Here is a 21,102-nt window from a genome sequence, read left to right on the forward strand (position 1 = left end):
TTATTTAAACACCCAATTGCACGATGGCCTTCTTCTCCACATGCGAAGCAGTGGTTGCAATTTGGATTGGACTGTGCGACACATTGCTGGCAGCCATAAGGTCTCTGGGTCCTTCTCTCTGATCTGGGCTGGTCAGGGTTACTGTAAGGGGTTGGTACACTGCGCTGTGCTGGTGCTTGAGCCTGGGTAACTAGCTGTCTCAGGGTCTCCACTGCCTGGCTCAATGCTTCAACCTGGGCACTCAGTCTCTGTATTGTCTCATCTTTAGTGACTGTGCTAACCTTTGCCTCACTCTTTACTTTCTCCTCAGGTTCAGCCTGGGTGCTATGGGCCTGGGTTACCTTACGGGCAGTGCTGCTGCGGCCAAATCTGCGCTTCCTCTCACTTTCCTCTGTTGTGGTCTTTATCACCTGTCGCAGCAGAGCTTCATCAGATACTGTTGGGTCAGCAAGGAGAGGCTTGAGCTCACGCCTGACATCTTCAAACTTCTCTCCTATGCCTTGACATATAGTGTTCAAGAATATGCACTGGATTGTGGAGGCATCATACTTGACTACTGAGTTTGTCTGTTTAGCAGTGAACATAATTCTTTGTTTTAGGCCAATCATCCTATACAAGAATTGCTGTGGTGTCTCGTCTTCATGTTGCTTGGCACACATCAAGTCTTGAAAGAGCTCTGTGCCTCCTTTTTCACCTAGATGTGACTGGAGGAAGCTTTTGAGTTCTGTGGCAGTCAGGTCGTCTTTGTTTGTCAACATATCTCTGAAGTTGCCAGGTTTGATTGCACGGAGCACCCCTCTAATGACCTCACCCTCAGTGTGTTTCTCTCTGAGACCTTCATCTATTTGTTTGCATAAGCTGTTGTAGCTGAGGTCAGATGTAGTGTCACTTACTTGGCCCCCATGTATCCTGAACTCTTTTCGCTGGAGATAAGCGAGATCTTGTAGGGAGACCAATCTGTCTGAGGCTTGCCGTGGTGTTGGGTTGATGTCACTATGGTGACGTGGCTGGCTGCCACCTTGTGCTGAGGTTGGAGTCATTACTGGGTCATTTGCATCTGGGCTGTTGTCAGTTGTGGTTGTCAGGCCAGAAGATGTGGTGGGAGTCACAGTACATTCATGTAATTTCTTGCCTATCTCTTCATACATGGCTTGTAACTTCTCAATGTCCCCAGTTGGCTTGGTTGTGTGGGTGTGAGTGGTGGGGTTAGTGTGTGTTTGTGTAGTGGGCAGTGTATTTGAATCAGCTACATCATCTGAAATGAGAACAGGACATTCAAAACGTTCACGATATTTCATAACCTTTGATATTAAATCATTCAAATGCATCAAATGACCAACACCCTCATCTTCAGAATTAAGCAGATCATCAGAATGCATAAAGGTAAGGATATGGTCGATGCAGCCTTCTTCATCCGTGGATTCCAGCTGGTCATGATCAGTTCCAATGGACTTCGCAACCTCATAGGCCTCGGTGCCTGAGAGATTGTACAGTTTCTTTTTGATGCTGAATAAGACTTCTTTGCGTACGATAGACATGGCTTGGCCTGCAGTGATGACACCTTGCTGCTGTCGTCGCACTGCGGCACGTCACTTCGTCTCTGTAGTCGCACTAAGTCTCTGTCGTTGCACTGCAGTCTCTGTCGTTGCACTGCAGTCTCTGTCGTTGCACTGCAGTCTCTGTAGTCACACTGCAGTCTCTGTAGTCACACTGCAGTCTCTTCGGCCCTGTAGGTCGCACGTCAGCTCTGTACTGTAGTCGCACTGCAATCACGCCACCTTTGCACTGTGGTTGCACTGCAGTCACGCCACCTCTTCACTGTAGCCGCACTGTAGACACACCACCTCTGCTCTGTAGCCGCACCGCAGACACGCCACCTCACTTCAGTAACGTGCAGGACTTCACTCTGGCCTCCGGGTTCATAATATCACTGGATCAGCAACCGTCAAATCATCAATGGCGTTGCCAATCCCGGACGAGCCCCCAAATATCCGTTGCAAGTCCCAGGTAGCTAGGACAAGCATGCAGATAATATTGTCCTGATAAACAGGAGAAAGAAGCACACAGAACGTTATAGTTGTTTCCAGACTGGTTGCTCTCGATAGAATTTATTTTCACATATCACAAATCCACAAATTCACTTTGTTTCCCATTTCTTTTGTTTCTGGTATTATTATTTCAATGTATTTTAACTCATCTCCAACTCTGTTTTCATCAAAATACACAATAAACCATTTTGTATCACTGGAGTTATTATCACCGTTACAATACTGCATGTTCTTCCCATATTCTTTTACATTGCAAACCTGGTACACTTCATCACTTCAAAACATACAATAAAGTACCATAATAGACCCTCATTCATTGTCTTGTTTGTCTCAGGAATATTCACCTTTAACTCAGTGCACTTTAATAATGCTCATTCAAGTAAATATACTCTTCTTATACTTCCTTAGTTATTCAATAACACCTTTGAGTTACTGTACCTACTGTACATATTCTTATTATTAATCCTGAGAGCTGAACTTATTCATAACCATGTCCAAAGCTGGTCACACTTCTTACAAAACACACATAATTCACCAAAACACATTCATCATCATTCACCAAATCATATACAAAAACGGGAGCTCAAAAACGGGAGTGTAAACTAGGATTAGTTCCCCTGTAAAACATTGCACATGGACGTCGCCATTTTGTATTGATTGCCACAGCCAAACTAGTGTGTTCTGCCCTGGATGCACTCACAAACAATAATCACATCCTGCAAACACATTAAAGTAAGGCTCCACCATCAGAACGTGTACTTAATGTTATTATAATCACATAGCTATCATTCAGTGAGTTGATGCACCAAAACCAACCTGATAAACAGGAGAAAGAAGCACACAGAACGTTATAGTTGTTTCCAGACTGGTTGCTCTCGATAGAATGACGGTGAGCTTCCGGTCTGCAGGTAATACCAACCCATGGGGAAGAGAAGGTAGAACGCTCCTATACTGCCCCCTACTGTCCAAGGTGAACTCAATACTCACACAGATACTGTACATTGACAAGTGACAGCTCTCAAAACGAATTCAAATCACACAATAAAATAAATAAAACAACACAATAATGTGACTACATTCTAGGTGGGTCACACGTGCGTGTGGGGGGGGGGGGGGGGGGTGAGGCGGGCAGAAAGGGAAGCGAAGCGAGAGGAGAAACAGACAGGGTAGTCCTACAGCTTTATTTAATTCATGCAGGTTTATTTATTTAAGATACAACAAGTTGCGTGTGCGTGCGTCTGTGTGTGTGTGTGTGTGTGTATGGGAGGGGGCAGCAAGGCAACTTAGGCAAGCGAGTGAAACTTTTTTTTCCCCTGTAACCATGGTTTCCAGGTCGTATTGCAGTTGTTCATGTCGCAAAAACGAGGGCGAGGCTTGATTTCATAGGGTGTGCCAGATTGATTTCAGCCGTCACATTTATTACTGCTAGGAATGAAATTAGGTAATATATTCAAAACAGCCCACACAATCAATTCCGACTCTAATGGAGGGACTAGAGAAATACGGATCTTTTTCGGGCTATAAGCTCAATATCGAAAAGACCCAGGTTATTACTTTTAACTACAACCCGCCCGAGACTATATTAGGGAAATATGACCTAAAATGGGACGCAGACTCAATACGATACCTGGGAATTGTTCTGCCCAAAGAGTGTCTAGAATAACGGATCTTAATTATGGCCCCCTGAATGGAAAAATAAAAGACGATCTGGCACGTTGGAGCCTCATTCCTTTTTTGAGCCTTAGTTCCAGGATAGACTCTGTTAAAATGAACATCCTACCAAGGTTACTGTACTTATTCCAATCCCTCCCAGTCGAGGTGGCACCCAACCAATTTAAAGAATGGGATAAATTAATATCCAGGTACATATGGCAGGGCAAGCGACCAAGAGTTAGATATAAAACTCTACAATTAAAAAGGGAAGCAGGGGGACTTGGCCTCCCCTGTTTGTTTGACTATTATTGTGCCGCTCAGCTGAGGACCCTTGTGTACTGGTGCATGCCTTCATATTCGGCAAGATGGAAAGATATTGAGGTGGCATGGGCTCAGGGGATACCACTAGCCGCCATAATTGGGGATGATAGGTTAATAAATAATATGAAAGATAGAAATAACCCCTGGATTAATACAGCATTAAAGATTTGGCAAGAAACATTGAAAAAACGTGACCTTAAAAATGGGGCCAAAATGCTGAGATGGTGTGCGTATGACACAGAATTTATTCCAAACAGAACTGACTGTCGATTTAGGAGATGGATCCCAAAAGGCATAACCAACTATTACACTTTTGTACACAAGGGGGCACTCAAGAGCTTTGAATCTGTTCAGAATAAACATAACCTGGAAAAAAGTGATTTTTATAGGTATTTACAGCTCAGAAACTACATGAATCAGACGTTGAGTGGCGCCTTGTTTTTGGAGTCTTCAGACCTCATGAGGGTGTTTTTGTCAGCAGGAGACTCTCCTACATGCAGTAGGATTATCTCTAGACTGTATAATGGTCTCCAGCAGAACACGACTGAAAATACGATATATGTAAAAGAAAAATGGGAAAGAGAAGGGAATTTCACTATAACTGAAGAAGAATGGGAGAAAACTTGCAAATCGCTATGGGAGTCAACATGTTCAAATATGTGGAGAGAATTTAATTGGAAAAATCATATACGGTATTTTATAACACCACTGCAAACAAGATACAGAGGTACAGGAGTAGACTGCTGGAGGTCATGCAATCAAAATGCAGCGAACCATTTTCACGTGTTTTGGGAATGCCCAGTTCTAGATACATATTGGAAGGAAATTCATGATCATTTAGAAGCGGTGTTTGGGATCGACATCCCCTTCCGATTTGATACCTTATACCTAGGAAACCTCCCATATGACTTATTTGATAGTAACGATAAAACATTTATTCTGACCCTCCTGGTGGCTAGCAAGAAGGCCATCACTAGGAGGTGGATGCAACCACAACCACCCACGGTAGAGGAATGGATCGAGATAACTCATGATATATACAAGATGGAAAAACTGACTTACTCACTTAGATTACAGGAAGAAAAGTTCTTCTGGATCTGGACTAAATGGACTGAATACATCGCACCTGTCCGATCAGACTTTTGCTGAATAAGGGAAAACAAAGTATTGTGTTGTTATCGCTCATCCTGTACCCTTTTTTATTTTTATGTTTTACTCTCATTTCCTTTCTTTATTGTAACTTGCTGAATGTATGACCCTGTACTTGCTTACAAATAAGTTGTAGTGTAGATTAGTGAAGGAGTCTCCTTTCCCCCTTTTCCCTTCAGAGCTGCCCAGATGTTCGTATTTTTTGTTTTTTCTTGTTTGTTCGTTTTTTGTTTTTGCTCCAAACAAAAAGAAAAATGTTGTAACTTTGGTCACCATTGAGAACATGGGAAATATATCTTTATATGTATATGATTGTAATGTAATGTACTTCTCATGATGTAGTTGTTCATTATGCTTGTACACAAGGACCAAAATAAAAACATAATTTCAAAAAAAGGAATGAAATTAGGAAGGATCAGCTGTTTGCGATCACTTTATAAATGCCGACGCGACGTGGGTGTACTACGAAACCTACACTCGAATTTGGGGCAGAATTTACACTCAATTGATAAATGAGGGCCTATGTCTTTGTATGGTCATGTGTACCCATCACAGTTTCTTCAAACCCACCCAACGATTCTAGACTTCGACCACTTAATTAGATTTGTCCCATTGTCTGATGTAGAGGCTAACTGTCTGGTCATGTGACCGACAGTTACTCCCCCTTCTCTGAGTAAGACTGTATAAAATTCACACACATGTATTGTTCTGGAGTTCAGTCATCCGACATGCTGGAAGATGGTTGTGCTCTAGAGATCTCTATTAAATTGAACTGAATGCCTCATCACATCTTGTCCTCACCTTATATTTTAGTCTAAGTATTCTTGTGTTAGTATAATTTCTGCCACAACAACGCACTGTAGGAGGAGAAGATGAGTTCAGATCAGTGTTGTTTTCGTAGACTAAAACTAAGACGAAAAATGTTCGTCGACTACCTTTTTTCACTGACGAAAACTAAAAGGAAACTAAATGAAAACTAAGCTACGATGACTAAAACTAAGACTAAATGTATTGACAATTTCGTCAACAGATAAAAACTAGACTAAAATGTTAGGAAGGGACTATAGTGGACAAGAGATCCAGTATAAGTAATTTTACACTTGGTTTCATGCTGAAAATAGCCGATCTACAAGCTCACAGCGCGTCGCAGCGCGACGCGTTGTGAGCTTGTAGATCTGCTATTTTCAGAAAGTGTAAAATCAGTCATTAAGACGGCATCAAGCCCCGCCAAAACACATTTTAGTCGACTAAAACAGCCGTAGATTTGGTTGACTAAAATCTTATGATATTTAGTCGACTAAAACTAGACTAACACTAAGACATTCCTGGTGACTAAAATGTGACTAAAACTAAAGGGAAACTATTCAAAAGACTGACTAAAACTAAAATCAAAAATTGCTGCCAAAAACAACACTGGTTCAGATATGTACCAGTGCCACTGTCTGCTATTTTGTTTAAAGCTGCATTACACCTCAAGCAGACTGTAATTATGAAACCTTTTAATTAATTGTCTGGTTTGGGTGTTATTTTGTTCATAAAGTGCATGCTATTCTTGTGTGATCCTCAACACAGGATTTGATATATCCAGACTAACATTATTAGTATTGCCTTCACCACCAATAACCATGATAGTACAGCAGCTATCTGCACCCGGGGGCATCACTATGCCAGCTTGTGAATGTGATGGACATTTCCATTCATGTTTTATTTTTGCCCACGGACATGCAAAACAAGTGATCAATGATATTACCAGAACACAAATGTATAGCCTACAGTACTAATTGACTCTTGACGTGTCATAGTGTCTACTCTATTCCACTGCGCTACACATTTTAAAATAAGTCACTTATCAAAACTTATTTTTGGGGAAAAGCCGATCTACAAGCTCACAACACATTACGGCATGTTGTGACCTTGTAGATCAGCAATTGTCCTTTCTTCTTAGCCTATAATGACATGCCCAAAATTGGGATGTCAGGGTTAAAGTAGTTAGCTATATAGTTACCCAACTTACCCAGCAAGACTGGGAAGTTATCCACTGCATACTGGCAGGTGGCCGTCCTGAGACAGGCATTATATGTGGCATAATGCATGGTCCAAGTATATTCCATGTTTGGGATTTCAATAAATGGGTCTTATACAGTAAGTACAGTTGCAGTCCGAGAAAGGGACACTTAGCTGCAAAGGTGAATGGGTGTGCAGTATACTTCATATTAGGTCATTGCAGATGGCCTTTCAGAGGACAGTGTTACTTGGGGACATGAGGAGACAGGAAGTTCTACAAGCGAAACTAGTTTTGTGTTTGTCAACGTAGTGACCACAGATGGTGCCTTGAAACTCGGTCATGGTGGCGTGTTCTTCACATCAGATGAAACAGAACCGGCGGCTTTTTTGATTCAGTCTAATTCGAGAAGGGGAGTTTTTGTGAACGGCGACGAGTTCCAGCGGGCCGCGATCTTGTCTGCACAGCGGGATGATGACGACAACCACCGCGAGGAGTGTTGCGCAACGGGGACCTGCATCGCCGGTACCAGCCGCCGGACGGTTGGACAGCGGAGCGGTCGACGAGCGACAGCAGCCACACGGAGGCCCTTGATCATCACCTCGGCGCGGGGGACAGCGATCGCGGGCGGCGAGCAGTGGGATGGCGGAGCGACGCAGCACGGGGGCTTTCCATGGCCAACTGACCTACAAGCTGAGGGCCTTTGCAGACCGCACGCACGCACGCACGCACACACGCACACACGCACACACACACACTTACATTATGGGCCAGGCTTCTCCTCAGGGCCGGGTTAACACCTCTGAGGGCCCCTGGGCACTGAAGCTCGAAGGGCCCCCCTTCACGCGGGCGCACCATTTTTGCTGTTTTGGAGCCGTTTTGGGGCAGTTTTATGCCGTTATATTGGCCTATTTCCGGTCGCCTACCCCCCCCAGAGGACCCAGAGTGACAGCCAATCTACCGCATTGTTGCTGCTTTACACACAATTGCACTTTTCAGCTGCCTTCTCACCAACAATAAAACACTAATCTATTTAGACACCATTTATTTCATTCGGATTAGCAGGGAAATTTTCTGTGGAGCTAAAAAAAGGGCCCCATGGCACGTGCCCAAAGTGCCCATATGGTAGATCCGGCCCTGCTTCTCCTACACATCACTGTCTATGCCGCTATCTATAGGAAATCCCAACATTTTCTAAGACTTCACACATACCACCTCTTTCTTATACAGCCTTTTGGTAGAAAATGGAGCAAAAGATAAGCTCACTGTCAAGAATGGTTGAGAATGGTTGGTACTTGATTCCTTGGAAAATGAGGTGCTTGCTTGCGTGCGTGCGTGCGTGCGTGCGTGCGTGCGTGCGTGCGTGCGTGCGTGCGTGCGTGCGTGCGTGCGAGAGAGAGAGAGAGCGAGAATATGAGTGGGCTACCTCAGATCTATTTTATATCAAAACTAATTATCAGACTCAGGTGACTGCAATGAAGACTGATCTGTTAAAAAACCCATTGATATGCAGTTTCTGCTTCACAGTAAGAAGTATATAAATCGCTATCACTTAACCCACTCTGTACGGGAACCCCTTTTGGTGTTTAAGCATTATTTTATGCTTTAGCTATTGAAAAATAGCAGATCTACAAGCTCATAGCGCGCCACCGAGTGGCGCGCTACGAGCTTGTAGGTCTGCTATTTTTGAAAAATCGTTAAAATGTGGCGCAAATCATTGAATATATATTTCAGAGCGAACATTTTTAACTAAAATATTTGCTTCAGGGGGGTCATATTTTGAGATGGGGGTCCGTGGCCCAATAGAGATAATTCTGGGGGTACTTGACATGAAAAACCACTGACATAGAAAAATGGGTTTTTCAGAAAAATGTTTTTTATCGACCTCAGCCCAAAATGGGTTAAGCTGGGGAATTATCAGCAATTAGGCACAGGGACTCATGCATATGGATGACTCTCTGGAGGGGATGCAAAGGAGACTGTATCACTATGCACAGCATTGTCAACGTCCCGCTGGCTGGCTCTTTCACTGTCAAGAATGAACTATCTCACTGCTTTAACCCATTTAGGCCTGACGTCGAAATTTAAAAAATGTCTTCTAAATTCTGACGGTTTTCTGAAATACCTCATGTTTCTGTATCAGTGGTTCTCAATATTTCATGTCAAGAACCCCAAAAATGATATGTAATATATGCCTCCGCCCCCCCATCTGAAAATATGTTCTTCCAGGGACTCCCCCAGACGCAAAGATTTGAGTTAAAATGTTCACTCTGTAAGTCTGTAATAATATATATTCAAAGATTTGAGTTAAAATGTTCGCTCTGTAAGTCTGTAATAATATATATTCAAAGATTTGAGTTAAAATGTTCGCTCTGTAAGTCTGTAATAATATATATTCAAAGATTTGAGTTAAAATGTTCGCTCTGTAAGTCTGTAATAATATATATTCAAAGATTTGAGTTAAAATGTTCACTCTGTAAGTCTGCAATAATATATATTCAAAGATTTGAGGCACATTTTCACGATTTTTCAAAAATAGCAGACCTACAAGTTCATAGCGCGGCACTCGGTGCCGCGCTACGAGCTTGTAGATCTGCTATTTTTCAATAGTTAAAACACCAAAAGGGGTTCCCGCCCAAAACGGGTTAATGCCACAACTGATGGGAGTTCAAAATATGAACACCTGATTGATTGATTGATTGATTGAAAATTTTATTAACAGTTCGCAGAATTACAGTACATTTCAAGCACAAACTCAATACAAAGGCTGTTAACTGTGAGTGGACGACCCAATTAAGCATTACACTTGTTTACAACAGGGTCCACCATGTTCAATTCATCAAAACATTTAGAGACGTACAAATAGACACTTCTATATAGACAAAGAACAATACAGGAATTGATCCATGGCAGACCTCTGTAGTCTGCGCTTCGTTTTCGTTTATTTCTATTTCCTCCCCTGTTTATTCCTCCTAAAGAAACAGATGTCATGATGAATGGCATGAAGAGAGCTGGCACTCGACAACAGAATCAATTTCCTTCCTGCGTGGAGGAGGAAAGCATGCAGTATATAAGCGTTCTAAAAATGATTTTTTTTTTCCTAGAGGGATTTCTTTTTTTATACTTCTATCAAAAGGATGTTGTCAAAGCCTATAGCTATAGGATAATGAACATGAGCATACACACAGTTTTGGGAAAGTATATGTTTCTTTTCCCTTTTATGTATTCCTGTTCTGTTCTTTGACTATATAGAAGTGTCTATTTGTACGTCTCTAAATGTTTTGATGAATTGAACATGGTGGACCCTCTTGTAAACAAGTGTAATGCTTAATTGGGTCGTCCACTCACAGTTAACAGTCTTTGTATTGAGTTTGTGCTTGAAATGTACTGTAATTCTGCAAACTGTTAATAAATATTTCAGTCAATCAATCAAGTACGCTCATTTACAGTATACAGAAGAAGATCTCACAACAGTATGATATTGCACATTTGACAACACGACCCATATGTAAAAACATAAAAAGTTATAACCAGAAATTAGGTAAAGGAAGGAAGTCGAACCAGGTGGAGCCCACTTCACTTCAGCCTGTTATTTACTGTACAGTACAACTCCACTGGAGTCATTGAGAGACATTGTACTCTTGGATGACTTGGAGGCAGTGTTACTGTACGGAGTAACGTCTGGATGGATGAAAGCCTTCTTATTGTGACACTGCGTCTTCCAAGTCTGACTTTTGTCGCTATAGTGACTGGCCAATTAAAAAATCACACCTGTGTGAACTGAGTGGTGCAACTCCCCTCTCCCCCTGCCTCTCTCTCTCTCCCTCTCTCTCTGTAATTAGCACTAGGCAACAGTGCAACACTATCTGGTCTTTTTTTGAGTGGTGTAAACCACTCCTACAACTGGCTTTGTTAGTCTGTCTGTCTGTCTGTCTGTCTGTCTGTGCAAAAAAAATGAGCATGGTTGATGCTGATTGGTTGATGCTGATTTCATTACGTCCGACATTACGTCAGAACACAGCTGATCAGGCTATATAATACCTTACACCACTCAGTTCACACGGGTGTGATTTTCTATTTTTGAGTGGTGCAAACCACTCCAACAACTGGCTTTGTACCCGTGTACCCGTGTTTGTTCGTACCAAAAAAACGAGCATGGTTGCTATGGTTATAGTGTGTGACGTCACTGACATAGCTGATCAGACTATATAAGACCTTGCACCACTCAGTTCATACGGGTGTGATTTTTAAACTAGCTCCTCACCACTCGCCCTACACACTTCCACTCGGTTTTAGCATAGATATATAAATAATAGAGACACAATGCAATGCAAGTGGATGGGAGGGGAATTCCGGTGCCGTCTCTATTATTTTTGAGTGGTGTAAACCACTCCAACAACTGGCTTTGTACCCGTGTTTGTTCGTACCAAAAAAACATGCACGGTTGCTATGGTTAGCAACCAAAAAAACGAGCATGCATGGTTGCTATGGTTAGTACCCGTGTGTGTGTGTTTGTGTACCTGTCCCTCAAAAGAATGAGCATGGTTACTATGGTCACTGACATTACGTCAGACCACAGCTGATCAGGCTATATAACACCTTGCACCACTCAGTTCACACGGGTGTGATTTTTATATCTATGCTCAAACCAAGTGGAAGTGTGTAGGACGAGTGGCGAGGAGGTCGTTTCAAAACGGGGGCATCTCTCTCTCTGTTTCTGGCACAACAGCGCCACTTTTGCCCCTACTGGTACTCACAGTCACATAGTCACACACACAGTCTCACACACACAGTCACATAGGTTAACACGGACATTGCTGTTCCTTGGAGTGGCACCACTCAAAAAAGCTCTGGGTACGAGATCAGCAGTCATTCATGCAGAATGAACCAATAGAGCGTCGCAGTCCCGCCTCCTACCCTGGACCAGGAAATGAAACCCAATGCATTATTCTCATAGACATTTCTTAAAGTATTTATTTAAAGACGGTTACGCCGCGGACAAAGCCAACTCGAGTCGTGACAACTCATGACAACACAAACAATATTTTGGACCAAACAAATAATTAGAAAGAAGAAAAATACGGCAGGTTACAACACTTTTTTTGTTGTTTTTCTTCTTTGTAATTATTTGTTTGGTCCAAAATATTGTTTGTGTTGTCATGAGTTGTCACGACTCGAGTTGGCTTTGTCCACGGCGTAACCGTCTTTAAATAAATACTTTAAGAAATGTCTATGAGAATAATGCATTGGGTTTCATTTCCTGGTCCAGGGTAGGAGGCGGGACTGCGACGCTCTATAGAGACCAATATAATAGACAATACAAGGAGTTGTAGGAACTAAGGTAGTACAATTTCAGCGGGCAAACCGACTTCAGGCCAGGCCTACTATCAAAGATCCTCAACAAGGAACCATACAGATGGCTGAGCTCAGCGGGGAGCTATTAAGGGTTAAGTGTCTTGCTCGGGGACACTTCAACACAGCAACACATAGCCGAGGTTCGAAGTTCAAAGTTTGAACCAGTGACCTTCTGTTTACCAGACAGTGCGGACACCCACTGTACAGCTACCCTGGTTCACATACTGAAAAATCACAGTTTAATGGAACAAACATTAAAAACGGTTTAGATAATATATTTGTGATTCAAATAGTTGAGTTTTGAAAACAAAACAAAAAAAGGGGGGGGAAAAGAAGCTTTCAAACTTGATTGTCTCCAGAGAGACAATAATTATGCAGCTGTACATTTCACTTTTCACTGTATGGCTAAACAAAGCTTGATGTACAGAAAGTGTGGAAGAAATAATTATGTTTTACTTGTGTAGGCTACAATTAGCAATATCACAATATCAATTCATTCATTCATCAATTATGTTTAGTATCAATAGGCTACACAGTGTTGGAAAAGGTAATCAAAATAATATAAAAAATAATATATTACCTATTACTCGTTACTTAAAAAAACTCTGAAGCTTGCATCAGTGCATGGCATGCGCTCAACTAAAAGCCATCACGCCCACTCCCTTCTCTCCCATGAAGTGAAGTATCGTGCCGCGCCGACCATGAGAATCACTCACACGCGCCGCGATGATGGGGAAACCACACTCTCCGGCAGCAACATCCAGAAACTGCAGGTCTGGATAACATAATTCATCGGCGGAATCTGTTATGTAATCATATACGTTTCTCATCATGAGGTCGTCACTTACTCGAATTTATCTTCACCCAAGAACACTGGCCATCTCGATTTAGTGGAGTCTGGAGTGGACTGAAGAAGCGGCTAAAGTTCAACGTGAGTAGCCTAATCTTGACTTGAACTGATGAGCAAAATAGTTAATTTAGAAAAACAATGACGGGGAGAATGCATTTAGCAACACTGTGATTCCGCGGATCTTGTTTTGACAGATTTGTGTTTGTTAGTTTTTTGTTTTAAAGTTATTACCTACAATGTTGTTATAACCTAATTTTACATAATCAATGCATAAACAATTGCCACTCTCCATTATTGTATCAAAAAGGAATTCACAGACGGCGTTACGGTCGGGCCAATAATTTATTCTGTGGTTTATTATAATAAAGCTTCATATAGGATCAGGTATAGGCTATAGACTTCAAGAGAAGCCCAAACATTTACTCTAATATAACAGATTAGGCTACTCGTTAAGTTATCATCATTATCGAACGACATAATCACATCAGTTCCTGATTACTCTGTATTAACTGGACTCCTTTCTCAGCTCCCGTAACAAATGGTGTGCATGTGGTCGTGGGACTTTTGGTCGCGGGCTTCAAAATAAAACCCACGTGTATCAATTAGTCTTTTAAAACAAGAAAAATAAAATAAAAATAGGAATAAGTTTGATCCAAAATGCAAATTAGTTTCAATGGGAATATGTGGTAAAATTATTGTTTTGCTTCTTTTGAAAATGGCATATTAACAACAGTCTAGCTCTATTTGTAGCAGGCTGACAGACAGGTTGCACTAATTAGTCTTTAGTTGCACTTTAAAGCTTAATACCTGAAATTTTAGGTAAAAGAGCAAGCTCCATCATTTATTTTTGTTGTTATTCAGAAAGGGAGAAGAAGGAAAAAAAGGAAGAGAAACATCTGTAAAGAAGCATTTGACCTAAGGTTCAAGAGTTAATGGCCAGTAAAGTAAAGTAAAGTGGCCTCATACTGTATAGTGCCACCATGAAGCAGATTTTGAAACATTCGGAGTGGAGTGTCTACCATGGCCTATTGCAGGGTTCTCAACCCGTGGGTCGCGACCCCTCGGGGGGTCGCCAAATTATTTTAGGGGGTCCCCAAATTATTTTCAAAAAAAAAAAAAAAGATTATTTTTAAAATTTTATTTTCACGATTTTTCAAAAATAGCAGACCTACAAGCTCGTAGCGCGCCACTCGGTGGCGCGCTATGAGCTTGTAGATCTGCTATTTTTCAATAGCTAAATTATAACAATGCTTAAAACACCAAAAGGGGTTCCCGCCCAAAATGGTTTAAGGTTATTGTAGCAGTCAATTTATATTGGGGGTCGGGAGGGGGCAGGGCGGGGGTCCCGAGACATTGCCAAAGCATTTCCAGGGGTCCCCGGCCAAAAACGTTGAGAACCCCTGGCCTATTGGAGGTGTACATGCAAACGTTGATAGTTCCACCGATCGGTCCAGCTCAGCTGTGTCTGAGATTTAGCTGAGCACAGACATGGGAGTGAAAACTTTATTTGCCTCTTGGCTTGGTTGAAGACAATGAATTCAAATAATTGTATTTTGTAGGCAAAATGTATCTGCCTCCTCCTGTCAATGTGTGGTCATGCTGTGGTCACTTTGACAAGACTCTGTAGTGTAAACTAACCTTGGAGCAAGACATTTCTCCCTCGCTGAACAGCTGCAGAATATCTCAGTGTCATTCCCTTGGGGAGTGGGGGGGTAACAGACACTTTCTTGGCCCACCACCAGAGATGGAACCACAACCAGGATCTGTTTTATGTAGCGAAGATAAAGTCCACTATAAACATAAACACATGTATACAAGCCCTGAACGCTGTTTATTGTTCCGTTTATTGTGATATTATTAGCCTCACAAAGCGGTCTGTATTCATTCTGTCAGTTGGTGTTATGTTATCCCATTTTGACCTGAGATCAGATTCTAAAAATGTCTTCTACATCCTGACAGTTAACTGAAAAAGCTATGTTTCTATGTCAGTCGTTCTTCGATTTTTCAAAAATAGCAGACCTACAAGCTCGTAGCGCGCCACTCGGTGGCGCGCTATGAGCTTGTAGATCTGCTATTTTTCAATAGCTAAACCATAACATAATGCTAACACCAAAAGGGGTTCCCGCCCAAAATGGGTTTATTCAGATTATTTAGGAATTCAACTCTAAGATGCCCCCCAACTCAGCATCAGGTGGTTCAGACTGAACTCAGGGCTGACGTGTACCTGGTATGTCAACATACCAGGTACACCTGGTATGTCAACATACCAGGTACACCTGGTATGTCGACATACCAGGTACACCTGGTATGTCGACATACCAGGTGGTCAGTACCACCTGGTATGTTGACATACCAGGCGTGATTTATTTCTACGTCCGAGCATAGACATGGTGGTAACGCCCCGCCTGCCTATAATACAAGAGAATGACAGCTTGGCACGCGCGACAGTAACTTTTATTTTTGTAGAAGAGGCAAACTAATATGGCTTATGCCGTTGGCCTGTTTATTTGTATACATGTGTAAACTTGAAACATTATTGTACTGTAAAAAGGTCTCTTTTCCCTTGATCTTTTTAGTATTAGTTTAATATAATTAGCTTAATACACGATAATCAACACTAACACTTTAATTTAGAACACAGCCAAATCAATTCATAGTTGTTCAATCAATTATTCAATCAAAGCAAACGGTACAAACAATATTAGTTTGCCTCTTCTACAAAAATGTAAGTTACAAGTTACTGTCGCGTGTTGCCATTCTCTTGTACTTGTATTATTTCCCACCACGGAGTAGCCTTGCATCTCGGAGGACAGGCAAGACGGGCAGTGTCGGTAGGCCAATCAGAGGCAGGCGGGGCGTTACCATGTCTATGCTCGGACGTAGAAAGAAATCACGCGGCACTGCGCCCGTGTTTCCGTTTGACATTTCCTTCCTGTTCCTGCCCGCCTTCCCTCCCTCCCTCCCCCCGCTGGCTTGTTTAGGGGGCCTGGTGGGCCTGGTGTCTTTCTTGACAGGTATAGAGATGACCTTTAGATCAACCCCATCCCTTGTGGACTTGCGCTGGCCAGCTTCTGAAGTACTCTTGACATATTAGAGCAATCGAAATAACCGGGCGCTGGGGAGTTGTGTGATGTTTATGTTCATTGTGTATTGGAGGCAAAAGGGAGAGCACTATGACAGAGGAGCTGAAGACTCTAATTGAACATATTCTTACGTCATCATAGTTTACCCCCCCGAGTGTGACCAGCTGCTGTGTGAATATGGTCACGGCATGTGTTTCTTTTAATGTGTAGGTGTTTGCTTGAGGATGTAAATTGTGGGGACCGATCCCTACTCCCCGAACCTTGTACACACCCAGACCCGACCTCAAGCAGGCCTGCACCCAGCCCTGGGGATTTTCCTGGCAGACAGGAAGTGGGTTTTAGAGGGTTGCCCCCGAGTTTGCTGAACGAAATGTCTGGAGCTGCTTAGACGCCAAAGCTGTGCTTCTCTTGGCATTACATTAGGTAGGCTTAGGTAATGTTAAAAGTATGAGAGAGATGGAGAGGGAGAGAGTGAGTTGGAGCACGGGTGGGGGGAGAGTGCGAGAGGGTCGAGAGAGAGAGAGAGAGAGAGAGGGAGAGAGTGAGTTGGAGCACGGGTGGGGGGAGAGAGGGTTGAGAGAGAGAGAGAGTTATGCTGTATCAGATTGTTTAGACTCTGGGGGTCCACCACTGCAGGAAAGAAAGGGATTCTGTAACATAGAACATTTGGGACGTGGGAGGAGAGGACGGAACGATGCTAATTTGTTTTGGTTTGTTTCTGTTGCAACAGATACGCAGAGAAAACGGTCAGCCTGCCTGGGATGATGACAAATCACCGAATTTCCACTCAAAGTGGACGCAGTTTATACCGTACTCATGAAGACCAGACCGTCGATGTACAATGTGAGTCATGGTGCATTCATAAATCATAACGCTCCAATATTTCATCATGTGTCATATAGTACCATTACTCATAGGCCTAATACTTTATTAATTGCTGGGCTATTAAAAAAGTGGTGACAGTTCAGTTTTAAGGTGCACTCTGAATTATGTGAATTAGTGAAAGCTATTTATTTTCCCTACACTGTGTAGGGCCTAGACAGCAATACATTTATTTATACACATACTGACTCATACTTGAGTCATTGAGTCGCAGAAAGCATCACAATGACATCTTATCTAACACTTTGCAGCCAGGTGCAAAACACATGTTTTCATGTGTTACATTTAACCACTTTCAACCTGGTGTCCCTATTATAGGTGAAAATCTTGAAAATCTTTTCAAAATGTTCCAATGCGACGCATTGTAAGCTTGTAGATATTTAATACAACAAAGTATATAGTCCTAAGTGGTTAAACTATGATGATGTTATCCATGTGATAGAATATACATCAGTAAGCTCGCTACCCTGTTCTCATGATTTCAACTCAAATAATGTCTTTAAACCGGGAAGTCCCTTTCATAACATACCTGGCTATGATCACTTTTGATTTGCTTTGTGGGCATGTTTATGTGAACCTGTGCCCTCAGGAAAAGCCAGGGTGTGCTACATCCTATTGAAGTGCATTAAGCATTGCTCAACGTAAAGGGAAAACAGGATTAGTATTGGTATGCCTGACATTAACCATATTTATAGTTATAATCACAAAGCTGTGACTTACCCTAAAAACTCTCACCACAAATGCACATTTAGCCTTTATAAATCTCACCGCACATTACAGTAGTTAGTGACTTCATTGCAGGTTTTATTCCTTTTAACCCATTTTGGGCGGGAACTCCTTTTGGTGTTTTAACTAAGCATTATGTAATACTTTAGCTATTGAAAAATAGCATATCTACAAGCTCGAGTTTGTAGGTCTGCTATTTTTGAAAAATCGTAAAAATGCGGCACAAATCTTTGAATATATATTCTTTCAGAATACTTTTTTTAAATTATTTCGACGTCAGGCTTAAATGGTTTAAATGCCTATATCACTCATGTGAGGAACCCCTGGCGTTCATGAGTAAACAGAAATAGCAAGCCAGTAGCTACATGTACTGCATAGGGACTTGTGTGCAAACAAGCTTCACAGTTCATCACATAGTATATCAAATAAGTTGCACTGACAAGTTGTGTCTCCAAGCGCTTTAACATAATCCACAGCCAAACATACTGGTTTCAGTTCAAGAAACTACACGTTTCAGACACACCAAGAGAGTAAGGACCAAGCTGATGTTACCAACCAAAGCTTTGTTGTAGCCGTTTGTGTATTGGAGCCATTGATTTGTCTTAATCGATAAGCAGCAAGTGACCAGACAGAAAGACTCCCCTGCTCAGATTGAATTGACTGTTCCAAAAATGATTTCTTTCTCTTCCAGAAGAATGAGTCAGCCATTCAGTATTATTGCCATTTTAGGTCATTCACTAGGGGTGCTATTTAAAAAACATAAACATCCCATCTCACTGTGTGCTGGACTGGTATGCAGCACAATCTGAGTAATTCTTTTTGCATTGTTTTGCTAACTGAGATGACTGGCCAGTGAAACTATAGTTTTAAACAGAGTAAACAAACATTAGTTTTCATCCTTTGGTTAAAGTTGGTCAGGTCTCACCCTTGCTGTTGATTATATTTAAACCAGTACAGTAGTGCACTGTCAAGGGCGAGGCATTTTATTATTATTAACAGTATATCAATAAATCAAAAAACAACTCTATCCTCCAAGCACATTTCCACACAGTACAATCCCTATTGTTAATATCCACTCCGTCCCATCATGACAAGAGAAGACATGTTTATTCTGTATACTGTATAGTGTACAGAGCGTCGCAGTCCCACCAGCTTTCAGAACGATGAGTGGCCCAGAAAATGATTCCCCATTAATTTTCCCCATAGGCTTTTCAAAAAGTATTTATTTAACCCATTTCGGCCTGACCTCAAAATTTAATCCTCCAGTTTTCTGAAAAAATATTTTCACGGGTTTTTCAAAAATAGCAGATCTACAAGCTCGTAGCGCGCCACTCGGTGGCGCGCTACGAGCTTGTAGATCTGCTATTCTTCAATAGCTAAATTATAACAATGTTTAAAACACCAAAAGGGGTTCCCGCCCAAAATGGGTTAAAGACGTTTACACCGTGGACGAAGCCAATTCGGCTTGTGACAAATCACGATCAGACAATGACAATAATCACAATGTTTTGGGCCGATCAAATCATTGGTAAGAAGAAAAACAAAACAAAGTGTCGTACCCTGCCTTCTTCTTTCTGATTATTTGATGCCCAAAACATTTTCTTTGTCGTCACGATCCGAGTTGGTTTTGTCCGTGGCGTAAACGTCTTTGAATAAATACTTTTTGAAAAGCCTATGGGGAAAATGAATGGGGAATCATTTCGTCGTTCTGAAAGGGGGCGGGACTGCTACTCTCTAATATATGGTTGTAATGAATGGTACAGTATAGATAGAGCATCGCAGTCCCGCCCCCTACCATGGACCAGGAAATGAATCCCAATGCCTTTTTCCCATAGACATTTCAAAAAGTATTTATTTAAAAACAACAAAAAAAGTGTTGTAACCTGCCATTTTTTTCTTCTTTCTAATTATTTGTTCGGCCCAAAAATTGTGTTTGTTGTCATGATTTGTCACGACTCGAGTTGGCTTTGTCCGCGGCGTAAACGTCTTTAAATAAATACTTTCTGAAATGTCGATGAGGAAAATGAATGGAGAATCATTTCCTGGTCCATGGTAGGGGGGCGGGACTGCGACGCTCTATACTGAACAAATATATGTGTAAATACCATGTCCACCGTAGCGTTATTTTATCATTGTGCCCCTGTGTGGCCGGCCGCTGCCCACCCATGTTGCACCCGGACCCTGCCACCACCTTTCGTCTTGGCTCAACATTCAGCTGTTAAACAGAAGCAGAATGTTTCACCTTCAGTCTGCTTGTTATGGTGGTTTTAAAGCGCTGACATGACCCTTGACAGGAACAGCATGCAAAGTTGCAAAACATACACAGACACATACGTAGGTATGCACACGCTTAATGCGCACAGTAAGACTCAGACACACAGATGTGAGCGCGCGCACACACACACACACACACACACACACACACACACACACACACACACACACACACACACACACACACACACACACACACACACACACACACACACACACACACACACACACACACACACACACACACACACAGTTCAGTTGAGGACCACATCTGCTCCCCATCTGCTCCCCAAAGGTGGACTGTGGTGACCTGATGAAGACAGACTCCACCGTTGGAACACTCTCTCAGAAGAGAGTGAACGCGTCAAGCATATTCCTGATTTGTTTCCGAGTTCCAACTGTCACGATCGCTCCAGTAGGGAGATTGCTGAATGGACTCTGGAATCAGGTTCTGATGTAGTCCATCCATCATTCATTCCCTTCTGACAGACTCGGGAAAGCTCAAACGATCCCGGGGTTTGTCCTCCGTCTCGGCAAAGGGGATGAAATGCAAGCTATAGCGGATGGAATGGAATGGAAATCAAATCCGGCAGCGATATGAGATGGATGGATCCTGCTTCCTGAGAACTTTGAGTTCTCGGGGAGCATTAGCATATCCTGCCAAGATTTCATCAAAAATGTCTCCGTGTAAAGTACCGTAACGGGGGAGAAGCCCTCAGGCTGAATACCTTCCCATATAACTGGTTGTTGAGTGTTGTC

At 42.2% G+C, this 21,102-nt stretch overlaps 1 protein-coding gene across 2 annotated transcripts in view; it reads left to right on the plus strand.

Moving 5' to 3' along the window:
- The first annotated feature begins 13,287 nt into the window (after positions 1-13,287).
- The window catches only part of LOC306930643 (carbohydrate sulfotransferase 15-like), a 30,531-nt gene continuing 22,716 nt past the window's right edge, over positions 13,288-21,102 (plus strand). The window contains exons 1-2 of one of the 2 annotated variants that reach the window (XM_079511709.1): positions 13,288-13,459; positions 17,192-17,304. The gene's annotated coding sequence lies outside the window, so the exon portion shown is untranslated. The remainder of the gene's footprint in view (positions 13,460-17,191; positions 17,305-21,102) is intronic. The other variant, XM_079511710.1, reaches the window with a different exon arrangement.

The sequence above is a fragment of the Electrona antarctica genome, assembly GCF_951216825.1.
Source record: "Electrona antarctica genome assembly, chromosome: 10".
NCBI classification, from domain to species: domain Eukaryota; kingdom Metazoa; phylum Chordata; class Actinopteri; order Myctophiformes; family Myctophidae; genus Electrona; species Electrona antarctica.